We start from the raw sequence: 11063 nt of genomic DNA, 5'->3' as shown, positions 1-11063 counted from the left end.
GCCTAAAATTAACAAAAAACAAGTGTCATGCCTCATCGATGTCTTGTGTTTCTTAAGATCGTCACTAGATAATTGTTGACTACTTGAGGATCAAAACAAAACATACAAGTAATAAAATAAAAACTCCGCATGCTGTGAAAGAACACCTACAAGCGGTAATGGCTACGAATCAGTCCCTATTTCATGCAGTCGACTGCTTTGGCACCTCAACATGTCTACCCCTGTTGAGGCCTATGAACTGGTCAACTCATATAAAATCATTTTCATGTGTTTGTTTATAAAAAGAAAAAGAAAAGACTTTATTATAAAATATCTAGCATATTGAGAACAAAAAACATATAATCGATAAGAAATGTACCACTTAAGTAGGGCATTGATAGAACCATCGTCCATCATCAATATTATCTCTCTTAATTGGTCTCGAACAAAGTTGTGAATCACACAAGCAACTATTACTATCTTACATTGTGTTCTCAACAAAAATGATGGCAATATCTTCAAGATAGGGAATCTTGCCTTCAATAGGTCAAAACAATGCTTTATGTAGTTATGCCTATAGTTGAAATCCTCCCTCACACCCATTGGACTTTTTTTGTCTTCCAAAATCAGACTAACAGTATCACTCTCCACAAAATGTCAGAAGAAAACCAGTTTAGCTTGGGAACCCAAAATCCACAAGGTAGTACTTTCCTATTATACCAAAGTACACATTTAAATATCTATCATATTTTTCGGAAATGTGAAAACCAATAAGAAATTACCATGTGGTGGTAGGGGAAAACTGACACTATATTTATTTAATGCTTCCAAAGAAACATGTGAATCATTAGCGGAGACTTCCCATCCCCCATAAACAAATGTAAAGTGCATATCAAAACTACATACGCATAGTGCATTTTGTGTGCTGACTTGCTTCCTACCATGATATGAGATTTGTTGATTTAGCGGTAAACTTGCATGTATATGTGTATCATCAATGGAACCAATACAATCATAAAAAAAAAAGAGGGAGAACAACCATCTCAATCATCAATGATATGGTAAAGGTGAATAATGAGTTACTTTAAAGAATGGATATAGCTTAGGGTTTGAAGTAATTTTCGGAGGAGTGTCGAATGTCATAAAGGGTGTTATAAGATCCCGTTCTAGCTTGATAACTACTTTCAAAACATTCTTGAAGTGATGGTGAAATTGCTCACTGAGTATTGCCAAAACTCAACAACCATCCTATTAGATAATCGTCGGCACATGTTTGACAAAAGAAATTCCCATTTGTTCTTCCATTAATAGAAACTCAAAATCTTTCAATAGCCCATTCTTTCTTAAAATCTTACACAGGTTAATAAACACGAGGCTCCATTCTAAACACATCTTGACACCTCTTATGGTGTTGATTAAGCATTGCTGCGAAGCTCTATCTGAATCTATTCTTTATGGCTCCTTAGTTATATACTTTCGATGAGCATATAAAATAATTCAAGCACCTCATCATCATCATTGTCTTCAAGAGAAACATTGTTTTGATTCATCATGTTGTATGGATATCGGGTAAGATACAACATAATAAAATACAAAGAAAATTTTTTAAACTATTCCTACTATTTAGCTAATTGACTAACTATACCCTTATTATTTAATTATTGTCTTGCAACACCCCTACTGTTTATGATAATTGACATCATTTTTAAGTGATATCAAATTTGCCATTTTTTTTATTCAAATTTCTCCAAACAAGTCTTCTTCAACCAATCAAATGGATGAAAGCCAAAGGGATCCAGTGGTTGCAGCGACACCCCACATTGCCGCGGCTTGAATATCAGTCGATTGAGGACGAAACCTAGGTTGAGGAAACTTGAAAAAACTCGTGCTTGCTGCCATTTATTGCAGAAACCCTACTCCATGTCGTGTTTGTGTGAGCTTAAAAAAGAGGGGGAAAACATTGTCGCCATCTTTGACTCCCAGACCATGGAACTTGTCTTTGCCCTATTATTTTCACTAGCTTCCATAATTCTCGACCCATTTCCCCCATCACAGGCCTTCTTCAACCAATCGCTAATCCATATTGTCCTTTCCTTGCTTTAATTTTTATCAAAAATGGTTTAGTGATTTTCTCATGCTCTATGACTAAACCCATTTTCAGACGACAAGCACTGGCACATACCCCACGTTTTAGACGGCAAGCACAGGATGAAGAGAAGTAAGCACCTCCTCTTGAGGTTTAAATGGCAAGCACCACACCCCCCCACATTTCAGATGGTAAGCACCAGTGTTAGGGGTGAAGACAAGGGTATTATTATCATTTTTAAAAATATAATAGTCACACAAGTGGTGTGGCATATGAGCGAATTATGATGGATTGTGATGGAACCCTAATGGTAGGGGAGTAATTAGTCAATTGTCAAAAAACTTAAGGATAGTTTTAAGACAATAGTTAAATAATAAGAATGTAGTTAGTCATTTAGTTAAACAGTGGGGATAGTTTAAGAAATTTTCCCTAAGATATAAAAACATATAGGACAAGTTCAATGAATTATCTATGCACATATAACTAGTGAAAAAGATATCAAATGAAGCATTATGCATAGAACAAATAAAAACAAATTCAACATCTAGTTCAAAGTATTCAAACCATCACGGGTTTAAGTACCTAACCACAAGTAATAAAACTTCAAATACTTAAACATCACATAGTTCAAATAGTTAACACCATAAGTTTTAAAGTTCAATGAAACATACCCAAGAAAACAAGTTCGAAGAATATCTAATCCTCCTCGTCTTTTAACATCTAGATTCTCTTGTCCTCTTCCATTGTAATAAATGTCTCTCTCTAGTATTGATCTTGCATCCGTTCGATTGCCTTATATACACTTTTTATGCTTAAACCCTCCATCTCCAGAGGACTTCTTAACACTTGCTTATGGAGAAATCCTAAACCACCATGTCTTTGGATCCACCAATTGTGTTGGTTAACTTTTGCCTAATGTAATTTGTAAAAGCCTAGCATGATTCAGCTATGAGTAAGGGTGGATTCGAGCCGAGCCGAGCTGAATACTTAGCTATTCGAGCTTAGTTCACTGAAATCAAGGTTCAAAACCCTGATATCGGTATTTTTTTTACTTTTTTATTTGTTTTTTCAAAACTGGTTCAGGGGGGCCTATTTAAGGATCCTCCACCCCCTAAACCAGTCTGAACCCCGATACACCCCCTATAGAGGTGTCCAGTGAGCTCCTGAAACGATATGTATCAGCCAATATGGGCCGATACGTTTCGATACTTTGAACCTTGGCTGAAATAGTGGTAGGCTCGAGCTTAAGTTCGACTACAAGCTAAGTCTTTTCTAAAAAATAAAAATTATACATACAATTTTTTTATTTTCCATACAAAAGTTAAGGATTATAAAAATTATTTACTATTATACATAAACAATAAAAATGTTATATTAAAAATATTATTATATATAATAAAAATTATTTATTATATATATATATACATATATATGTATATGTATATGTATGTATGCATGTATGTGTGTATATAATAAAACTTATTTATTTATTATACTATCCTCGATTAGGCTCATGAGCCGAGCTTCACTGGACTCAAGCTCGGCTTGATTAGCAAACAAACCTATTTATCGAGCTCAAACTCGATTTAAACCGAGCCGAACTGAGCTTTTCATGAGCGGAGCTCGAATAGCTTGTGAAAAGCTTGGCTTGTGGCTACCCCTAGCTATGAGCTTATTTGTGGTACCTTTCTTATGCTTTCTATCTTTGGGTGCGACTATATATTTGGGGTATAGTTGCAAACCGCATGCATCCTTCTTAGTTGCTTCCTTCATCCTAGGCAGATCTTGTTTCAATTCATCCAATGGAGTCAATAGATGGTTTTTATCCCATTAACAAAGGAAGCTGTATCACTATCTCTATCAACTTCTTCCTATTCAGTTTCTACATCTTCCTATGCACTGGATAGCATTGTCCCACCCACAACAATTGCATCACTATAAATCTCACATAACTCTAGCTACATTGGATAGCCAACACTGCAAAATCATTTTCTCTTTGGGTGGTCCTGAAGTTCATGATAACTTACGACATTTAAGCATGTATAGTTTGTCTATGAACCTAATCACTGATTTATATTATTAAAGAAAATTAAAACACAATTCACCTACCCTGATATATGCATCCTAAACCTCACTACCACTTCATTACTCTATACCAGTCTCAAAACAAGGTATGCATGTTTTTACAATGAAAAAAATGACAACTGATTTTGTTCTCAAAATCATGTTCTTGTGATGTTGTTCTCATTGGAGAACAACTGATTTTGCTCTTTTTTTTTTTTTTTTTTTTTTTTTTTTCCAAATGCGTTTTTATTCCGCGGAATGTTGCCAAATGAGGCCTTGCTGTTCAAATCATTTTCTGTTACTTGAACCAACTCATTGTGGTTCAATTGGTATACCTTTGGTAGGGAGATTTGGTACCCTACTTGAACCAACTCATTTAAGAGTGCATAGCTTATTTTTAATTAAATATTCTTATATAGATATTCAAAGTCTTCATTTTTATAATTAGTCGATGTGGACCTTGAATGCACAAGAAATTTTAAAATTGTTGGGTATGCAAGTTGACATTTGAGGTCCTACATCAACTAATTATGAAAATGAAAACTTTGTATTCATCAATTTAACAATAAGTTTTGGCTAAGGCTGTTTTAAATGGAATTATCTTTACCAATGAAAAGAATTTACAATAGACAACCGTGAGTGTTGGGCAACCATATTTTTTAATGCCACAGGCCCAAACCCCAGCCCATTATAGGCCCACACAATACTTTTATACATATATTATATGCTTTATAATATAAAGCATATAATATTGATTGATTTATTTATTTTTATTATTTGTCGTCATAGGCCCAAAGTCCACCTGTCCCAGCTTATGGTTACACCAAACCAAACAAACCTAATCTATTTTCTTTCATTTTTATTTATATAAATACTAGCAAGTAAGGCCAATGCAATTCAAGAAAAAAAAAACATGGGTTAAATGGAAAAAATTAAATTGGGGGTTAACATTAGTTTGCGTCTAAACTAGGGTTCATATTTAGGTTTAGCCTTTAAGAATAATCTTATTAGAGAAAGAGTAAATATGGATTTCATGAGAGACAACAGACAACGAAGACCTATGAGGGTTTTTATTTTGACTTGTTATATTTTTAATAATTTAATTTAAAAATAAATAACCACATGTGTGAGAAATGAGAGGAGTAGGTCCATATCAACTTTGTGGTGAGAGGACCCTCACCTCCGTGCTTTCCTCCTTCTCATATAGATATAGATGTCATAATCGACTTCATCAACCCTGCCATCAGCATACCATTTGGGGAGATGCAAATGGCATAATTGTAGAGCATAATTCCACAACATTTTGATGTATCCATCTGTCAAATCTCCCAAAGCTTAACATCCTGTTTTAGGAAGAAAAGGTGAAATTTAGATAGGTAGATAGAAATAGATATAATTCAATTAAATCCATTTGAAAGCTTATTAAATGCATCAGATATAGTAGATAGCCCATTTTAATTAGGCTGGGTTCCAGTAGACAGGGCCACGTTCAAAATATCACTTCAGTCTGACCCAAGTTACATCCCACAAAACCTTTACAAAGTTTCGTAAAGGTTTTCCTACCTTTCCCTTCCTTTCCCTACTTTTTTCCTTCAAACCAAACACACTATAAAAGACAGAAGGTTGTGAGAAGGGATACTTAAAGGACGCTAGAAAAGGCTTCAATGCCATACCAAAAATGGGCAATTTGACATAATCATTAGCCCATACACTGAAGTTGCTAACGAATCTGAACATTGGGCTTGTGTTAGATCGTATTTTGCCCAAACCAAGTTTAGTTTCGGTTGGGATTTTAGGTCCAAGCCCAATAAGGTCATAAGGAGCATGCCCAATAACTTTGGTTTTAAGAATCCATTAAACTAAGGTTATGTAGGGAAAGGAAGTGAAACATAGGGAAGTCTATACAAGATTTGTAAAGGTTTTTCAGCATGACCTGGAAAATGCAACATGTAAGCTGTGTTTGGTTTAAAAGAAAAAGTAGAAAAGATAGGGAAATCTGATAAAAATCTATGGCGCTGGAAAGACTTTAACCAATCAAAACCCCTCATAAATTTTGGTGAAAACCCACCTGATTGATAACAGTTTTTATGATATGGATTGATTGGTTATAAGTTTTTTTTTTCTTTTTCTGCATCATGACATTGCATGTGTGAAATATCAGTCATTCCACAGATTCTGAGTTGGTTTAATAATGGTTGAGGCTGTGTTTGGTTGCAGTGCAGTTTTATTTGCACTAATACAAATGCATGAAAGTACAAATGAAAGAAAATGCAAATTCTTTATATGGCAATCAAACAAAATAAGCTAAAATTTAAAACAAGAATAAGTGAGAGCTTACACTCAAATCATTTGCACTGCTATAGTTTTGCATCAATGCAAATTTATTTGCATTACAACCAAATGCAGCCTAAATAAATAAATGATAACATTTTAGGATTTAGCAGGGGCAGGCCGGGCTTGACCGAACCAAGCACAGTATATTGGGGTTTGATCAGTTCTAAGCCCAGCCCATGTCACCCTTTGGTCAATAGTGCAGGCCTAGGTTGGTCTGTTGCATTTGAGCTGAGTTGAACAACTAGACTTGAAAGACTTGGCCAAGGTGAAAATTTTAAATGCTTTTAACGTTGTGACTTGAACTCCATACCTAAAATTTAGCCTTAACCATGGTTCAAATGGTTGAAAGTATAAATGTTGGGCCAGGCCCGACCCTAAAATTTCCCCTGATGCAGGTCAAGTCTGGGCCAGGTCTGAACCCAAAACTTAGGCCCAACCTTGGAACTTTCCATGCTGCACCGGGTCATGCTGGAAATGATCAATTGGTCACCCCTAATCCCTGCCATCACTAACCCAACTAACTGGGTCTGGCATATACCAGCCCACCCTTATGGGGCCAAAATTGCATCAAACATAAAAACTTGATTTTATCATAGAAGACAGTATACAGACATCATAGACAAATTGTAGCAGAAATACAAGATTAATTTCATCAAGTACCTTGGAAATAATAGGGGTGCTCACAGTTTGGTTAACCAAACTGGTAGGAAAACCGGTAACCGGAACCGAATCAGTAGTGCCAGTTTTTGGAAAACCGGTAGTACTGGATTTTGGAAAACCGGTAACCGGAACCAAACCGAAACCAGCTGGTTAACCGGTTGATCGGTTTGGTTAACTGTTGGTTCGGTTTGATGGTTTTTTAGTTTTTACAATATATATTATAAAAATATATAAATATATAATAAAAATTATAAATACATATAAAATATTATATTTTAAATAATAAATAATTTATATATAAAATGCATATTTATTAATTTATAATATATAAAAAATAATATATATATATATATATATATAGAAATATATGTATACTGGTCGATTCAGTTAACCGCCATTTTTTTATATAATATATATGCCATGGAAATACTACTTGATGCCAATGGTAAAAGTCCTTCAACCTCGAATACAAATGCATGGGAGTGCGAATGAAAAAATGCAAATTAGGGTTTGATTTTGTTTTGGGTTTTAATTAATTTATTCTGCTTTGGGTCTTATTTTACTTAATTTGTACTGAAATCAAACAAAATAAGGTAACTTTTGAAATAAAAATAAATTATAATTGCACCAAAATCATTTGCACTATTATGATTTTGCATCAGTGTAAATAAATTTCCATTACAATCAAACATAGCCTAAGGCTCATTTTGAAAAGAAAATAAATACAAATATGTACAATACAAATACATACAAATTAATACAAAATAGAAAATTTTGTACTCTACTTATTTATATCTGTAACTGAGCTAGGAAAAGTGTAAAGACAAGGTTTAGAAACACCATACACAAGGTTTTTTGAGTATTTTACACTCTTCCCAAACTGAGCATAAGTAGAAGCCCATCAACAATTTCTTGACTATAAAGAATTGATACAAATTAAAAGGGATATGATGGACAATTATAAATGGAAGTAAAATCCACTTCTGGCTTGATGGTTGAGCCAAAGAACAACCTTTTTAATGATTTTGGTTCCCACCCTGAACCCACCCCTTTAATCTTTTTTTTTTTTTTCTTTTTGATTTATTGAACTCGCCCCATTGCCATTCCTACCTCCGCCCCTATGGGACCAAAAGCAGCATGGCATGAATCAAAAGGAAAAGGCCCCAAGTTTAACAACTAATTTGATTAAAATGCATTTAATACATAGGACAAAGGGGCTAGATAGCACAAACCGGATTTCCTGTCCACTACTCTCTACCCACACTCTATCTGCCGTGAATTACAGTTATACATCGCCATCTTGTATTGTGAGATGTACGGCTGCTGTGCACTGTGAGTAGAAAATCTAGGTTCTAAATAGTACGTCTCGAAAATAAATTAATATAGCTTAAACTTTAAACACCAAGAGCAATTAGAAAGAAAATAAATAAAAAAACACCAGCTAGCCAATCTACTAGATTTCCTTCTTTGAAACCAGATTACTTCATTTCCAAACTCGTACCTTCAGTTACTAGAATTTTATGTTCCAATGAAGTTCATTCTTTTTCAAAAGGTTAAGGCCATTGTCTCCAGGATATTATCTTCTAGTGCAGAGATATTTTGGCTTTTGTGTAGGAAAATCTATAAAATTCCAATAGGTGAGTCCAATAGTAGCAAAAACAGGACTGTAGATGGAGTTGCAGTCTACTGATGAGTTCCCTACATGGCTGTCAAATGTTGTTTATAAGGACTTTTATTTTGTTGCATTGCGCCTTCGGTTCTTATTGGTTGATGTTATGTGTCTAGTAGACCAGGTCATTGAAGTTAGGGTTTTGAGACTTTGAGTATAGTGTCTCTGCAGTTGTTGTGCCAAGTTTGGCTTAAGCCCCCTACTATGGGGTCAATGACAATTATGCAACAATGACCTCCTCCTATGGGATCAGTGTATTCCCTGAATTTTCATTTGCGACGAAGACCCTTTGAACTTTCATAGTTTTGCACAAATATCCCCTTTGTTACAGTTATGTTAGTTAACTTTGAAAAAAATTTCATTCAGTTGCTTATTTTTCATTTTCAAATCTTCAAACTACTTTTTTTCCTTGGTTATTTAAAAAATTTACGACTTGATTAGTTTTCTAAATATAATATGGGTAAAATACAAAAAACCTCTCCTAAAGTTTCTAACAATCATAAAAGCTTCCCTGAAGTTTCACTTTAGCAAAAACCTCTCTTAGATTTTTAAAAAATTCGACAAAAACCTCTCTTTCCACAAGTGACAAAGACAGAAAATGTTAAACCAGTGAGTCAAATTTTAAAAATACCTATTTTACCCTTCACTCATCCTCTCCTTTGGTTGGAGGAGATCGAAGATGGAGGGTTAGGCAGCAAGGCAGATCGGTGAGGGAAATAGAGAATCGCTTTCTACAACTCCAAAAGCCATTCTTTTCTCTCTTCCTTTCCGATCTATATACATGTATGCCTTCTTTCTATTAATCTCTCTTCACTGTGTTCTCTCCACAAACAAACACAAACCCAGAAACCCAGAAAAAATCAAAATCCCATTTGAATTTGGAAGCTAGCAATTATGTTTGTAAGCCTTCCTCGTGTAAGAGTCAATGGCATCAGGAGCTACCATCTTTACTATTGTTACTAGTGCCAACGAACAGTCAAGGTTGCCGCTTCCATCACATTTGAGATTTTCTGCCCCCAACATTTCAGCCAACGAACAGTCAAGGTTGCCCCAGGTTTGTTCTTGACCTCACTGGTCTTGATTCCTCTCCTAAGGCCCGGTTATTGGAAGCCATGTCTCTCATGCTTGACCCCCCAATGCGTTGGCATGTTCATGATTTCGACGGGAGATTTCGCTTGGAACCGGAGGTTGAACTTCGAAACCGGCCTAGACGTTTGATTAAAGTCTGACCCACCAACCGTCCTCATCCGACCGGAACCATGTCCACCCCCCCGAAAAATCTGTTTACCAGGGCTACTGACCCTAGAGATTACTTTGTTGGGCCAAGGCTGAATGAGCTGATTGAGGAATTCACCCAGAATGACCGACCAGGTCCGCCTCCAGCACCTAAGTCAGCCATTGATGCCATGCCGAGAGTGAAAATCACAGATACCCATTTGAAGGACGATTCACATTGTCCAGTTTGTAAGGAGGAGTTCAAGATTGATGAGGAAGTTAGGGATATATTGTGTAAGCATGTTTACCATTGCAGCTGCATTGCTCTCTGTTTGCAAATTCACAATTCTTGCCCAGTTTGCTGGCACGAACTGCAGGCTTCGTTTGACAATGATCTTTGTATTGATGATGTTGTGGATTCTCAAAGGGAGGAGGTCAATAACCATCGCCGGCATACCACCTGATGAATATTTGGCCTGACCTCGCAAATCACGGCACGTGGCAAAAAAGGGCAAGTAGCTCGGCACATAAAACAGCATACCGAGGGTACAAATGCCAAAGGGAAGGGACTAGCAGGTCCGAACTCCCTAGCAAGGGGCCTGAACTCCCTACTTAGTGGTCGAACTCCCTGCAAGGTGCTCGGACTCCCTACTTAGTGGTCGAACTCCCTGCGAGGGGCCCGAACTCCCTCTTTGACCCCGTCACACAAAGTAGAGACCCGGACTGGCCCGTCTTATGATAGTTCGGGCCCCCCTTATCCGAACTCAAGACTACGCCTCACGCACCGCTCCAGGCACTTCGCTTCCGGAGCATTGAACTAGACGAACCGCGCCGTACCTGACACCGAAGGAGTCCGTATCTAGGGGCGGTGCACCTGACTGACTTGGGATCTGACGCTTGACGGCCGCATTTCAAACGGCCACCTGCCACCGTCACCTATCACCACTACCTCCAGTTACAGAGACGGCTCCGACAAAAAGAGCAGTGACGGTTCTGCCCCAGCAGAGGCGATGACGCCCGAACTGGCAGAAGCACGGAAACACTCATTCCCGACCT

General features: G+C 36.7%; 1 pseudogene; it reads left to right on the top strand.

The window, feature by feature from the left end:
- The first annotated feature begins 9549 nt into the window (after positions 1-9549).
- Positions 9550-10546, top strand: LOC104588739 (uncharacterized; annotated as a pseudogene).
- Positions 10547-11063: the final 517 nt, after the last annotated feature.

The sequence above is a fragment of the Nelumbo nucifera genome, chromosome 5, assembly GCF_055504915.1.
Source record: "Nelumbo nucifera cultivar China Antique chromosome 5, China Antique-T2T, whole genome shotgun sequence".
Lineage (NCBI taxonomy): Eukaryota > Viridiplantae > Streptophyta > Magnoliopsida > Proteales > Nelumbonaceae > Nelumbo > Nelumbo nucifera.
The sequence above is the reverse complement of the archived record's forward strand: the minus strand, read 5'-3'. Positions and strand labels throughout refer to the sequence as shown.